This window comes from Stegodyphus dumicola, chromosome 1 (assembly GCF_044657685.1).
Source record: "Stegodyphus dumicola isolate Sdum_Otavi_A_Nest chromosome 1, ASM4465768v1".
In the NCBI taxonomy this organism is placed as follows: Eukaryota; Metazoa; Arthropoda; class Arachnida; order Araneae; family Eresidae; genus Stegodyphus; species Stegodyphus dumicola.
The window spans coordinates 147,438,799-147,455,735 of NC_140768.1; the positions used below are offsets into that span (position 1 = coordinate 147,438,799).

Sequence of the window (16,937 nt, forward strand, 5' to 3'; positions counted from 1 at the left end):
GAGAAATGCCTAAATAGTTAGTTACCTTTTAGACTGTTGCAATCTCATGGATGTTGTAGACTGACTGAATGCTGCTCATGATGTTACTGCTTGCTCATGTTGCCATCTATTAACATCTCTGAGAAATTCAGCAGCACACAAGGTTGGTATGTCTTTGAAGACTGTAATGACTTTGGGATTTAATCCTAGGTCAAATGCCGTATAGCACTCGAGGGGTAGGATCTGGCATTTGAACTGTTTTGTAGTGTAAACATTTGATTAGCTATGAAGATCACTTTAATAGGCAATATAATTGTCATGGCATCTATAGCTCAAAAGAAAGACTATGTCCAGTATAATAGCCAGTCTCCTATTTTTCTAGAAAAGCAGGCAGGTTGAACAACTGTCAAGCATGCTGTCCATAAGAGAAGGAAATTAATTATCACAGTCTTTTCAGATCATTATACCCTGAATTGACCTTTCCTATATGAAATAAATGCACTGCTTTGAGACAAGTCCATTAGTAAAAAAAAATTATTATTGCAAAGAGGATGTGATTTCTGGGAAGGGATGCAGCACTAAATGGCAGAAATCTAGTTTATGTAAGAACCTTAAAGGTAACTAAGCTCCAGTTAGAAAAAAGTTTAAATGAGATATTAATCATATCAATAAGGTTTCCTGTCACATAATCACATACCTGAAATTTTAAATTTTGATCTAGGAATGAAAACTATCATTCTGCCTATTAACATCACTTCTTCACACTGGGAGAAATCCAGATGTTTAAAGCACATTACACACAATTACCATGCTTTATTTATGATTCTAAAAGATGAATAAATTCACATTGAAGGATTTTTTTGAAATATTTCAGTGTGTCACATATAATAACAATCATACTGAACTTCTCAGTTAACACCGAGGTAAAAAATAATGAAAGGTTTTTGTAAAAATCTATTTTCATTACACAGATTTTAAATTATGCAGCTAATATAGAAGCTGATCCTTTTCAATGGACAAAAACCTCTGTCATAAGAAGAGAGCTTGATGCTGCTAATACTGAAGATGTTATGAAACTGCTAAATTCCTCTAATCAGTGACTCACATTCTACATCTACAGAAGATTTGAAATTAAAGAATTCTTGGAGAAACTTAGAATCTGAACCTGACACTACACAAAATATTATGACAAAATTAAATGAAGAACTCAGTTCCACTGAAACTGTGAAATTGTGATAAATATTCTTTATGACATTGATTCAAATGACCATGGAAGAATGGGAAAAAGGGATAAGGTACTCTCATACAGTATAAAAAGTTTTGGAAGAAAAGAAATTTCTCTTCATCCAGATTTCAGAGCAGGATTAATCTAATTATGACATAGTAAATTATATATATCTACAAGCATTAACTATTTTTCCATCCAATACAACTGTCAGAAGTTTTAATATAAAAAATAGGTACTTTTCCGTTTCGCCGGCGAAAATCTCGCCAAACAAACTTTATTGGTGACAACGTACAGTATACACATATAAAATGTTAACAAATGTTAGTTCTAAGAATTTTTATTTTGAAGGCATAAACATTTTAATAGCGTTTAAAATTTTGTAAAAAGCCAATAAATTTGTAAAAAGACATTAATTTAAGAATTTACTATATACTTTCATGGTTTAACATCCTGATTCTCCGATTCGTATCACGTGACCCCAAGAGATCTCATCTCACGTAAACTACGCTACAAAAATCTAATTCTCTCAGTAATTATCTACATTAATTTCAAGTTAAATCTTAGTTTGGAATACAAGTTTAAATGCAATAATTGTTTCAATTTTTACGAATAGATTACTCAGAAATTATGTAAAACCGAAGTGTTTTACTTCGCTGGTGCATTCCATTAGATTTGATGAATTTAACCCTTGACTTTGCCTTTACTATATTTCGTCTTCAGGTGAGCGGTGTGATTCCTTCCTAATTGACGTGGTAATCCACGAATGGTCTTAGGGCATAAAATTGAACTATCTGATAAAAATTCTATGTAATTATATGCGAGTATTGAAAAAAACAATCAATCTGATAAGAAATGGCTGCAACTTGTTTTGAAAATGAGGCGTAAAAGGATACCAGCTATGATTTTCCGTTTGGCATCAGTTGTACCATTATTGGCGACTTTATCGCCTGCACCGGCAGAACAGAAAAGTACCAAAAAATACTGTAAAACACAATGACTGGGAAACAATCCAATAGTTTGTCTCCTCAAATTCCTCTTGTAAATAGTTTTTTATGTTACTGAAAAAAATTACACTAACTTTTGGTAACTTACACAGCTTATATTTAAAACAAAAATAAAACAATGAAAAATAATTACAGTTTTAAGAATGCAAATAAAATGTATAAAAATCAAAGTCAATATTGTTTTCCAGAAATTAAACATGCAGGTTGACTCATAATAAATTGGAACTTGACAAGTAACTGAGTCATACATTACAAAGTTAGATTTGGAGTCTAGGATTTCTTAGAATTTGAAGATTTCTATTATTTTTTATATTTATAAGGGAAAAAAAAACAGTGACTAAAAATTACTCCACTTAACTCTATTCAAAGCAGTATCTTCAGTGATTCAATCCATCATTATTGATAATATATATGTACTTAATGTACTACTATCACTGATTATTCTTAGAGTTTGTTTCCACTCTATCATCTACTTTAGTTTCCTCTCGTAATAAGTACAGCTCCCAGGAATTTCAAATTGCGCGAGTCTCAGATTTCACTGTATCCTGCTTTGAGATATATTTCTAGAAAATAATCACTTATTCCATAAATGTTCCTTAATCTCATAAAAAAAAAAAAAAAAAAACCACATAAATTGATTTGCTTCTAATGATCATGGAGATAGTTTTGTCAAGTCAGAAATATGCTCAATAGTCAATCATACCTCTAGGTACAACATAATTTACGGAATTCCTGCTTTCCAAAAAAATTCCAAGTTCCTTTCCAAGCTCTGTTTCATACTTGGTAAAAAAGATAACGCAATTAAATTATTTACATGATTCTGAATGGTTCACCTTTTAAATTATTATCAAATATAGAAAAAATCAGGATAGCCAAACTTTTGCAAGAAAATATATTGACAAAGAGTTTTTGGATAAAAATTACTCCATGATACTTAGAAAGACATACAGTCAAAAGTCATTAATTCGGACACCCATAATCCGGACCTCAAAGCTACAAACTTTCTGCGCATGCACGTATGCGCGTTCTGATATATATTTACTAATATGAAAGGATCTACAAAGCGAAAGTATGTTTCGAAGTCCATTAAACAGAAAGTGGAATTGCTGCAAAAAATGGATAAAGGCATATATCCTTTGATTATCTAATTATTCCGAAATATGTTTATCAATTTCACGCTACTCTGCGATGGGAGGGAAATGACGTAGCGCGCAATGAATTGGAAGTTGATCTGTCAGCACTATCCTTATCTTCAGAGCAGATGTTTTTATTTTATTTGGCTTATAATTCCTTACTGAATGTAGTATTTCATCTCAATGTACTCCGTCTTTGATATGATTTAATTCAAATTCCTCGTCATTATAATTCGCTTCCGATAGTGAAGAAAGTAACACGGAGGTTATTGAAAACGAAAAAATTTCAATTGACAAATTAGTCGGTATTCTCGACACAGCACTTATAGGACTTGAACAGCGGAACTTTGTAACTGACCAAGAAATTATGTCTGTTTATAGAATTAAAGAGAAAGTATTTTCACATAAAATGAAGCAACTTAAACAATAAATATTAAGCTTTTTTTTTTTTTTTTGTATGTAAATTTTGATACCCTTTAGATCATAATTGTTCTTTATTTCATAAATTATGGTTTCATATTTTTAATTTTATAATTTCTGCGTGCCATCTGACCAGATTTAAATTGATGACCTATAATCCGGAAAAAATCGATAATCTGGAATCGCCGAAGTCCCGACGAGTCCGGATTAAAGACTTTTGACTGTATAACAATCATAAAATTACACTACTATATAAATAGAAAATGCATAAAACAAGCTAAGATGTTTTCAACCATTTTCGACAGACACAAACACAGTCTTTAAACCCTATGATTTAATGCTAATAACACTCCTAAGATGTTTGCCTTCATTTCATGTCATCTCATTCGATCCTGAAAAAGCTTGCTTAGTTTCCACAAAGAAAAGACATAAGTTACCTATTATTTCTATGTATTTTTCCCTCACATTAAAATTGAGGGGAAAAATAGAGAGGAAATTACAATTTGGGACCTCAAAAGCCTACAGAATAACTTATAATAGAATTTTTTCAAAGGCCTGAATCATACACAGGAAAACGTTCGTGTTAATGAGCATGATCTAGAACAGAGTTGGCCAAACTTCATGTCAGTAAGAGCCACACGTTTGAATTCAAGAATATTCGAGAGCCGCATCTAGATTTTCTAAAAGCCACAAGTTCATATTTACATCATTATAGAAGTAGTGGAGGAGGTTTTAAATAGAAAGAAATCCCCGATAACTTTGTAAAAATAGTTTGAACTAATTAATTACCTCCTTTTGGACACTGAATACTTTTAGTTTACCATATTTCATATATATATTTTATATGCATGAGCCGCACAAATTGCCTGTGAGAGTCGTATCAGGCTCACGAGCCGCACTTTGGCCACCCCTGATCTAGAACTTACATCTGCTGATTACCTAACTAAACAATGATTTATCTTTCTTCCAGACTTTTGCCAGAATGACGCTAGATCTGTAAAATATATGGTCTGATGTGAACTAGACATTCAAAACAACCCTCTCTGTTGTTTTACATAAATAAGTAAAGATCATTCTTTACTTTCCAAACTTTGGATGGAATCATTGCCATAAATTTGATGTGATCTCTACCAACATTCATGGTTGATGAGAAAATATATATGCATGTTTTTTTTCCTCATTTATAGAATAAACATTTTATTTCATATCCATAACTTGATCTCTGTTTATTGAAAATAATTGATTAATACTTGATCTCTGTTTATTGAAAATAAATGTAAAACGGAATTTCTTGAGCAGAGTTACCAACTTCCAATTTCTACGAGTTTTCACGACCAAAGAGAACCATTTCTCTGAAGTTTAATGAACTAATTATCAAATTTAACATGAATATATAAATAATTTAAAACATTTACTATAAAATATGATGAAATAATAAATAACTATCATCTCACTTATTATTGTAAAGCAAATAAAAGAAATATATATAAAAAAGAAGATAGTGTTTTAAAAATAAATAACAAATTCTTACAAAAAAAAAAAAAGTACAGGACTGATTATAAATACTATCCCTACAGAGTTTCAAAAAAAAAAAAAAAAAACCCCTTTGTTAAACATTATACCAGACTGAAAAAAAGTGTTTAAACATAATTACTAATTATATAATATAGTCAATACTGAGAAAGGATTTTTTAAATATTACATTACTTATTTTGGGGAAAAAATTTAAAAACTGAAAAGAATTTAAGAAATTCTTCAATAAAATTTCTTAAAAAGAAATCTGAAAGAAAAAAAGAAAAGAAATTCAAAAAGAATTCAAATCAAAACTTCAGGGGGAGGGGTATCTTCAAAAAGAAATTTGAAAGAAACTTCATTTCTTCTTGAAGAATTCAAGGAATTTTAATTGTAATTTCCAAAGAAAGATATATGAGAACAGTTACATTTCAAAATGGAACTACCTAATAGCTGAAGGATAGAGTTAAAATTGTATCAGATGTAGAGGTAAAAAAAGCTTTCTGCAAGAAAAACATAATATATCATCATTTGTTTTCTTTTTAATAAGGATAGTTTTTATTGACAGGTATTATTTTGTATTATTATTTGAACTTTGTATTATTATGTGAGAACAAATATACACTTTTTTTTTTAGTAAATCCTGACCTTTTTCAGAAAAATTCCGATTTTTCTGGACTTAAAACCTGATTGGTAAGAAGAAATCCTGGTGCAGTTAAAGTGACCGGCAGTTTTTTAAATATAAATGAACATTAGTACTGAATAGTACAGATAGTTATAATCTCTATACACAGTGGTCTCAAACTCAAACTGCATGTTGGCCAAATGCACAAACCTGAAAGTAGCTGCAAGTTGCAAATTTAAAAAAAAAAAAATAAAAAATAACACAAATTTCAGTATTTTCTTATTATATCCCCTCCCCAAAACTGAATCACTAATAAACAAAGATATTTCACCACATGCAGAACAAACATCATTTCTTATAAGTTTCCAAACATCTTTTCAGAGATGGACTTTCTTACAATATTCAGATATTGAAGATATATTTAGTGATCATCAGTCTGAATCAGAAAAGAGTGCAACTCTTCAGAAGATATTCCTTGTGATCAAACTGACTATTTTGTAGGAAAAGATAAAACAACAAAATGGAAGAAAGAACCCTTTCGAATTCAAAGACGCATGGCTTCCCATAATATCATAAAAAAATTTCCTGGCAATACACATATATCTAAAGATGTGGCTTCACCCATCGATGCACGGAATATAATATTTGATGACACAATGATTGAAATGATTGTGAGATGCTCTAATATTTATGTAAAAAATATTTCAGTAAATTTTAAAAGAGACACAAAAACCTATGGAGAAAGAAGAGTTTCTTGCTCTTTTAGGACTCTTATATATAAATGGATTGCACAAATCCTCTCATGTAAATGCTAGAGAATTATGGGCGACTGATGGAACACGACTGGATATTTTTCGTAAAACAAGTGAACTATAAGCGTTTTCATTCTTCGTGCCTTAGAATTCGATGATGTCGGACATGGGATGGCAGAACAAAGAGTGATAAATTAGCTCCAATAAGAGAAGAGATTTATTTGAAAATTTTGTCCAGAATTGTCAGAAATTATATCATATAGGGGAATACGTGACTTTGAACGAAAAGCTAGAACCTTTTCAAAGATGATGCTCCTTTTGGCAGTATGTACCTAAGAAAGCTGCAAGGTATGGTATAAAGATATTTACTGTTGTTGATTTTAGAACCTTCTATACTTTCAACATGGAAATTTACTCAGGTCAGCAGCCAGATGGGCCATACAAGAAAGTCAACAGTTCTTGTGAAAAAGCAAAGTGCATCCTAACTCCATTATACAATTCTGGAAGACACATTACCACAGACAGTTGGTATATCAGTTATGGGTTAATCATTGGATTATGGTAACTAGGCGATTTTTTGGCGAAAATTTGGAGACCAACTCTGCTACAGCAACCCTCTATTTTTTTATTCACCGCCATTTTGTCTTCACAAAATAAAAACATGTTTCTTTTCTTTTTATTTACTCAACACTTTTTCCAACAATCTGCTAGCCGAATTACACTTATGCTACAAATTTTATGGAACAAAACTGCTTAATCATGACAAATATTAACTGCGAAATTGGGAAAAAGTGCAGAATCGCAAACTCCTTGCCGCGTTTTTCAGAATCGCACATACACAGTAACCATGTACACATCAACTTATTTTTACTTAAAAAAACATCCCAGAATTGCACAAAAATGGCATTGCGCACACTCTTCACTATATCCATGTACACTGCTTTTTTCTCATAAATTAGAAAAATTTCACGAAAATACATGACAATTTTCTGAATCTTTAAACCCGGTAAAAAGAACATATATGAAATTACCTGATAGCGAAAAAGTATATACCCTTTCCAAATATGAACATTTCCACATATAAAATAAATAAAATATCAAAAAACTTTTACCTCTAAATCATCTATTATATTATAAACGTCACCAACGAATTCATACCGCAAGCATTACAAATACTTAGTGTCAAATATTTAAATTATTTCCATGCACGTTTACTTCAACTAAAACGTATACCAAATTCCTACAAACACAAAAATGGCATTGCGCACACTCTTCACTATATCCATCTACACTCCTATTTTCTCATAAATTACAAAAACTTGCACGAAAATGCAGAAAATTTTGTGAATCTTTAAACTCGGTAAAAAGCACATATATGAAATTACCTGATCGCGAAAAAATATATATCCTTTCCAAGGATGAACATTTCCACGTATAAAATAAATAAAATATATAAAAACTTTTACCTCTAAATTATCTATTGTTACGAATTTGGTATTTAAAAAGCTAATGTTAGTTCAATTATAAATTAAATGGTTTTATTTCTCGCGCAGTGCAGCGCATGACAAATATTAAAAGAAAGCTAAGCTGGAAAATTGAAAATACAAGGGCGCGTGCATTAAATAAATAAATATCTCTTTTTGATTTCGAGAAAGTACTGGAAAATTCTAGCACGTGATTTTAAAATCTTATAAAAGGAGGAAAACATCTCAGTTTGCAGTAGTTGCTTAGTTTGTTGTTGTTTAGAAAACTGCTCTTGTCGATTGTAGCGAATTCGCGGATTAGCGTTCTTTAGCTGTTTTGAATTATGTTCTATTGGACATTTGAGTAGTTAAAAGATAACTACTGTGAGATATTGTAATACTGCATGATAATTTGAGAAAATTTAAGCATTTTTGTTGTGATAATAATAAATTGTTGTTCATTTTTCATCGGACATGTGCATTCATTTCATAACGAACCCGTACGCACGCAACAATTTTTGGTGTCAGAAGTGGGATTTGAATGCCAATCACAAGAGCGATGGAAGAGGAGTTAAGACAGTTGATATCAGCCTTTGCTGCATTTAAAGAGGAAATGAAAACGGGCCAGCACGAAATGAAAGCAGGACAAGAAGAAATGAAAGATGATATGAAATCTGGTCAGGAAAAGATGGAAGAATCCTTTAAAAAGGAAATGGAATCCGTTAAAAAGGAAATGGAAGCCGTTCACGAAAAGTTGGAAGCTGGTCAAGTAACTTTTAAGGAAGATATAAAAGCTGTACAAGAAAAGATTGAAGCAGGTCAAGATGAAATGAAAAGAGAAATAACCTGCGCAATAGAAAGTAAATTTGAGGCTATGGAAGACAGAATAGGAGCTGTTGAAAATAAAGTCGGGCAAATTGAAGAAAAGGTGTCTTCTGTGAAAGATGAAATAGAAGATAGAGTGTCGCCTGTGAAGCAACGAGTCGAAGGAAGAGTTTCGGCCGTCCAACAACAAATTGAAGAGAGAGTTTCTGCAGTCGCCAAAGAAATGGAAACTTTAAAAAAATTCGTAGCGACGGCAGGGAGCAAGAGTGATGATTTTAAATTCTTACCGATGCCTGCTCGTTCATCTCTGAAGCTATCCACATATGATGGGAAGACATCCTGGCAAGTGTATAAGACCCAGTTTTCTATCGTTGCGGAAGCGAATGGATGGGACTCCCAAGCTAAGGCCTCACTTCTCTGAGAGCAGACGCAGCGGATATCCTGCAGACGCTTCCCGAAAATCAAAGGCTAGATTTCAAAGCTCTGTCCGGTGCCTTGGAGCTGTGCTTCGGCGAGAAATGTTTAAAAGACTACAGCAGGCTCCAATTAAAATCCCTTCAACAGAAGCTCACCGAAACACTTCAGGAGCTCGCCACGGATGTTGAAAGGCTGTCACATCACGCCTTTTCGGAGTGCCCAACAGAAACAAGGGAAATCCTGTCCCTGCAATATTTCATCGATGGCATCCGGGACCCTGAAATACAGAAAGCACTGCGAATGGCGGATGTTAAAGATCTGAAAAGCACTTTAGGGTACACCATGAAATTTGAGGATGCCCAACAAGCCACTCGTAGAGACCGCCACCCAATCAGAGCTGCTCATGTCCAGGAACCAAGGGATCAAGTTACTGTTCGTCTAGACGATATAACCAGACAACTCAATGACTTAAGAAGAAATATCGGTGAAAAGAAACCGACCTTAAAATGTTGGAACTGCGGTGCTGAAGGACACATACGAAGAAACTGCAGAATACCCCAGGCTACGGATGTTAAGACCGCTCCTAACAGCAGGGAAACTAATTAGTGGCCATCTCGCAGAGCGGAGGTTGCCAGATAATGAAAAGCCCCAGTTTAAAGCGCTTCAGATTTCTGCAATGAGAGGCGGCAGTAATAGACTTTTCATAATAGGACATATTAATGGAATTCCCTGCAATATGACGATAGATACAGGAGCCAACGTCACCATCATCCGAAAAGATTTAGCTCAACAATTGGGAAACAAATTTATCTGGACGCCGCCCTGTGTTACCCTCCCGACTGTGTCCGGTGAGAAGATCGACATCGATGGAAAAGTGAACGTTAACATCACGTTTGGAAGTGCCGCTTACCATCACACGGCCTATGTAGCAGAGATCACCGATTCTTGCATACTCGGATAGGAATTTCTAAGCAAATACAATTTTTTCTTGGACTTTAAGAATAACGAATTGAATTCTAGATCTGAGGACATAGCGTTATTTGAAGTTAATGATGAAGAAGTTAAATCTGTCCATAAAATCATAGCACAAGACAATATCACAATAACGGCAAGAACAGAAATTTTACTTCCTGCATCCATAGCCGAAAACAGAAATTTCCGCTACGGCATCATAGAATATCCCAATAACTGTAATAGCCCAAAAGGAATACTACTAGCCTCAACACTCGTCGACCTATCCAGAACGGTTATCCCGGTGAGAGTCGCCAATGTAACTGAGAAGGTGAGAATTATTAAGAAAGGTGAAGTGGTTGCAGCATGTACTCCAGTAACCACCGTTGAAAGAAAGAGTAACATCCAAGAATCCGTGTCTTCAGAAAACATTACATCAGAGTTACTTCAGAATGCGCAATTAAACGATGAAAAGAAGAATGCTGCCGATCGCTTCATTAAAGATCTTCAAGTTGTTTCTTCCTGCTCGTCTTCTGACGTGGGTCGAACTAGTTTGACACAACACATAATAGATACCGGCGATCATCCCTCGATCAAGCAACATGCATGACTTCTAGCGTTTGCTAAACAGGAAGAGGTGCGAACACTATTAAAGGATATGGAAGAAGGCGATGTCATCGAGCCTTCAGCGAGTCCATGGGCATCTCCCATCGTTCTCGTCAGAAAGAAAGACGGCTCGACAAGATTTTCCGTCAACTATCGCAGGTTGAATGAAGTTACGAGGAAAGACAGTTACCTCTTCCTAGAATTGACGACATTCTAGACACTCTTTCTGGAAGCAAGTGGTTCTCAACACTTGATTTAAAGAGCGGGTATTGGCAGGTAGAAATACAGCCTGAAGACCGAGAAAAGACGGCATTTACTACGGGACAAGGGCTTTGGCAATTCAAGTAATGCCGTTTGGACTGTGTAATGCGCCGGCAATATTCGAACGTCTTATGGAGACTGTTTTGAAAGGCATTTCCTACGAAGCCTGCCTGATATACCTGGACGACATCATCATCATCGGAAAGAGTTTTGAAGAAGATTTAGAAAATCTTAGGAAGGTGCTTCAGAAAGTGAAAGAAGCCAATCTGAAGCTGAGTCCTGCTAAATGGAAATTGTTCCGAAAGGAAGTGACTTACCTGGGACATGTCATCTCTGCAGAAGGTGTGCGCATTGATCCTGAAAAGATATCAGCGGTTAAATCCTGGAAACGTCCCGAAAATGCCCATCGGCTGAGAAGGTTCCTAGGGCTTTGCACCTACTATAGAAGATTCGTGAAGGACTTTTCTTCCATCGCAAGCCACCTTCACAAGCTGACCAAAAGTTCTTGTGGACAAAAGAATGCGACGATGCATTTAACAACTTAAAGGAGACTTTAACATTTGCTCCAATCCTGACGTATCCTCAGCACGACCGACCATTTATTCTCGACACCGACGCGAGCAATGAAAGCGTCGGTGCTGTTTTGTCCCAAGAAATAGACGGCCAAGAACATGTAGTGGCGCACTGGAGCAAGTGCCTGTCTAAACCGGAGAGGAATTGTGTCACCAGGAAAGAGTTGCTCGCCATAGTCAAAGCTGTAGAACAGTTCCATCACTATGTATACAGCAGAAAATTCCTGCTCCGCACCGATCATGCATCATTGACCTGGCTTTTAAATTTCAAGAATCCTGAGGGTCAAATAGCCAGGTGGATAAGGAGACTCCAAGAATATGACATCACTATCCGTCATCGTAAGGGATCATCACACGGAAATGCCGACGCCCTGTCTAGAAGACCTTGCCCAGAAAACTGCCGACATTGTTCCAGAGTCAAAGCGAAATACGAGCTGCTGACTCCAGTCGCAAGACAAATTACAACATCAACATCGGCTGATCGAGAACCGTGGAGTGATAATGAAGTCAGGAAAGACCAGCTGAAAGACCGCGACATTAAACCCATAATTGATTTAATGGAGTCGTCAAACACAAAACCTACCTGGCAGGACATTTCTATCTGTAGTCCTACAACCCAACAATATTGGGCACTCTGGGATTCACTTCACATTCGAAACGGCGTCTTATACCGGAAATTCGAATCAGATGATGGGAAGACGTTCCGATGGCAGCTGATACTTCCAAGATCCCGCATTCCTGATGTCCTTAAAGAACTACATAACAGCCCTACGGGAGGTCACTTTGGAATAATGAAGACCTTACAGAGAGTTTGTGAGCGCATTTACTGAAATAATGCAAAGGATGATGTGCAAAAGTGGTGCTGATCTTGCGATGCCTGTGCAGGTCGGAAAGGACCGAAGAGACGCAGCCGAGGCAAACTGCAACGTTACAAGGTAGGCGCACCTTTTGAACGTATCGCCTTTGATATCTTGGGACCTCAGCCACGAACTGCTGATGGCAACAAATACATACTTGTTGTCGTTGATTACTTCACCAAGTGGCCTGAAGTGTATCCTATTCCTGATCAAGAGGCTGTTACAGTAGCTGAGGTGATGATACAGCACTGGATTTCCAGGTTCGGAGTGCCTCTTCAGTTACATTCCGATCAGGGAAGGAATTTTACCTCAGTAGTTATCAAAGAACTATGCAAACTACTCGGCATTGACAAGACCCAAACGACGCCATTACATCCCCAGTCGGACGGCATGGTAGAGAGGTTCAATCGAACCATCCTTAATAACCTCTCATTGGTGGTTTCCAGATACCAGCAGGACTGGGACAAGAAATTATCGCTGTTTTTACTGGCTTACCGCAGTGCTGCCGGCTATTCTCCATCACAGATGCTCTTCGGTCGTAACCTTCGTCTGCCTTGTGATCTAATGTTTGGTCGCCCTCTGGATGCTCCTTCATCGCCTGAGGAATATATTCAAGATCTCCAGGCCCGGTTTGAAGTGATGCACAACTTTGCACGAGAGCGAGTCAACTTGGCGACGGAGAAGATGAAGAACTGATACCACACAAGAGCTACTGAACATCAATTCCACAAAGGAGACAAGGTTTGGTTGTGGAATCCGACTTGATGGAAAGGACTTTGTCCGAAATTACAGTCACCTTGGGATGGCCCGTACACAGTTCTAAACAGGCTGAATGACATCGTTGTTCGGATTCGTAAGTCTTCGAACTCTAAACCTAAAGTCGTTCATTACGACAGGTTAGCTCATTATTATGGCCATAGTATGTAATGTAAATAATTGTAAATAGTATCAGACCATGGTCCTTTATGTTTTTAAATATGTATTTGATTTGATTTGTATTTAGTATTTGATTTGCATTTAGTATTTGTTTTGTATTTAGTATTTGATAGCATTTGATTTGTTTAAGTTAGTTATTGCATTTATTGTTCATGTTGTTTGATATTGTGATGTAATGTTTATGCCTCAGTTGCATTTATGCCACAGTTGTAAGTTTAGCTTCCTGTCCAGGGATTGTACTGCCTGGGACGTGCAGTCCTTGGGAAGGGGGGCAGTGTTACGAATTTGGTATTTAAAAAGCTGATGTTAGTTCAATTATAAATTAAATGGTTTTATTTCTCACGCAGTGCAGCGCGTGACGAATATTAAAAGAAAGCTAAGCTGGAAAATTGAAAATACAAGGGCGCGTGCATTAAATAAATAAATATCTCTTTTTGATTTCGAGAAAGTACTGGAAAATTCTAGCACGTGATTTTAAAATCTTATAAAAGGAGGAAAACATCTCAGTCTGCAGTAGTTGGTTAGTTTGTTGTTGTTTAGAAAACTGCTCTTGTCGATTGTAGCGAATTCGCGTTCTTTAGCCGTTTTGAATTACGTTCAATTGGACATTTGAGTAGTTAAAAGATAACTACTGTGAGATATTGTAATACTGCATGATAATTTGAGAAAATTTAAGCATTTTTATTGTAATAATAACAAATTTTTGTTCATTTTTCATCAGACTTGTGCATTCATTTCATAACGAACCCGTACGCACGCAACACTATTATAAACGTCACCAACGAATTTATAATGCAAACATTAAAAATGGTTTCAAATACTTAGTGTCAAATATTTAAATTTATTTCCATCCACGTTTACTTCCACTGAAACGTATACAGTCAAAAGTCGTTAATTCGGACCGCTTACGCGTGCGCGTAAGACCTTTACGTCTGCAAATATATGTGTGCGCATGCGCGTTTAATGTATAACGGACAGTATAAGCTAAGTTAAAATTATCTAATTCAGTTAATGTTGCAGATTGCGTTGTTCCTTAATCTTCGAATTGGATCCGGCTTATTATTTTTTGCAGATTGTTAGAGCAATTTTATAAAAGTTAGCTTGAACTTTCGATTATGTCAAATAGAATTTCTGATATATATTTACTAATATGTACAGGATTTACAAAGCGAAAGTATGTTTCGAAATCCGAAATCTGTTTATCAATTTCACGCTCCTCTGTGGCGGGGGGAGGATGGGAAACGCCGTGACATGTAATGAATTGGTTTTTATTTAATGAATGATGTTTTTATTTTATTTGGCTTATAATTCCTTACTAAATGTAGTATTTCATGTCGATGTACTCCGTCTTTGATATGATTTAAAGCAATTATAGGACTTGAACAGTGGAACTTTGTAACTAAACAAGAAATTATGTCTGTTTAATAGAATTAAAGAGAAAGTATTATCACATGAAACGAAGCAACTTAAACAACTTACATTGAAAGAAATGTTTAATAAAGTAAACAAATAAATATTAAGTTTTTTTTTTTTTTTTTTTGTAAATTTTGATACCCTTTAGATCATAATTGTTCTTTATTTCATAAATTACGGTTTCATATTTTTAATTTTGTAATTTCTGCATGTCATCTTACCAGATTTAAACTGATGATCTATAATTGAGAAAAATCTATAATCCAGAATCGCCGAAGTCCCGACGAGTCCGGATTAACGACTTTTGACTGCACCAAACTGCTACAAACATATAATTCACAAAATAACTATCATTTAATTAAAATATAATTAAACCATGTAAATGTCGACTTATTTTTACTTAAAAACACAGAATTGCCCAAAAATGGCATTGCGCACACTCTTCACTAAAAAACACAGAATTGCACAAAAATGGCACTGCGCACACCCTTCACTATATCCATGTACACTGCTTTTTTCTCATAAATTAGAAAAATTTCATGAAAATGCATGAAAATTTTGTGAATCTTTAAATTCGGTAAAAATGACATATATGAAATTACCTGATCGCGAAAAAGTTTATACCGTTTCCAAGGATGAACATTTCCACGTATAAAATAAATATAATATCCAAAAACTTTTCCTTCTAAATTATCTATTATAAACCTCACCTGCCAATTTATAATGCAAACATTAAAAATGGTTGCAAATACTTAGTGTCAAATATTTAAATTATTTCCATGCATGGTTACTTCTACTGAAACGTATTCCAAAATGCTACAAACATATAATTCGCAAAATAATTATCATTTAATTAAAATATAAGTAAATTAAAAAACACTACTTAAAATATAAATAAACACATACATTAAATTAATAAAAATTAGCTTACAATCCTAATTACTTTAAACTAAATCATTGCTAATAACAATTTTCCAATAATACCATATTAATTTATTTACTCCTTACATTTAGAACAATGCAGAAAAATAATATCCTCAAATGATTAAAAATACTCACTTACCAAATCTTCTACAGAATCTTGAGTGCATGGCGGATGACAAAATGTCCATTTTCACCAGATTTCTTGCACCGCCATTCAAACTTATCTGTAATATCTTTCCTTTCATACAATCTCATTTCATTCCCACATGTTGGACATTCATACTTATCCACAATTAATCCTACACTCATACACCATTCAACCAATTCTTTTGGATTATCAGATAAACGCATTAAAAATTTAGAATTCACTTTAGATAGCGCCAAGTGATCCAAAAATTAATCAACACTCTTTCACACAACTCACAATGAAGCTTAATACAAAATACTATAGTACAGCAGATATTTTTCCAAATTTTCCTCCCTTTTCCGATTAAAGAACTGTAATTCGTCCATTAATGTCACATGACATATCTCATTTCCCTCACACAAAATAATGCGTAATCGGAACTGAGTACTTCTCACATTATTCCCAAAGTCCTAGGTAGTAACCTATACTGCCTCCAAAATGTCGCCAAACTACCTGTTACCATATTCCAAAGATTAGCCCAGTTATGATATGGCCAATTTCTTACAGGAAAATAAAATTTCTATCGTTGGAACAATATGCAAGGATAAGAAGATTATCCCGCCTGAATTTATTTCGAATAAGAATAGAGAACAGCATTCAACTGTCTTGAGGTTTCAAAAGGATATAATGCAACTTAATTATATGGCTGAAAAGAACAAATGTGTTAACCTTCTGTCAACTATGCACAGTGATGACCATACTGATGAAAGCACGGGAGATTTGAAGAAATCTTAAGTAAATACATTTTATAACATGACAAAAGTAGTTGACATAGTCGACGAAATGGGTGGCACTTATTCTGTGGTCAGAATATCAGACCGATCGCCTATGGACATATTTTTTTCGCTATTAAATACTGCTGGCATAAATTC

At 34.8% G+C, this 16,937-nt stretch overlaps 1 long non-coding RNA gene across 1 annotated transcript in view; it reads right to left on the bottom strand.

Annotated features, from left to right (window-relative positions):
- Nucleotides 1–16,937, bottom strand: part of LOC146999305 (uncharacterized) — a 35,017-nt gene that overhangs the window by 16,722 nt on the left and 1,358 nt on the right. The window lies entirely within an intron of this gene.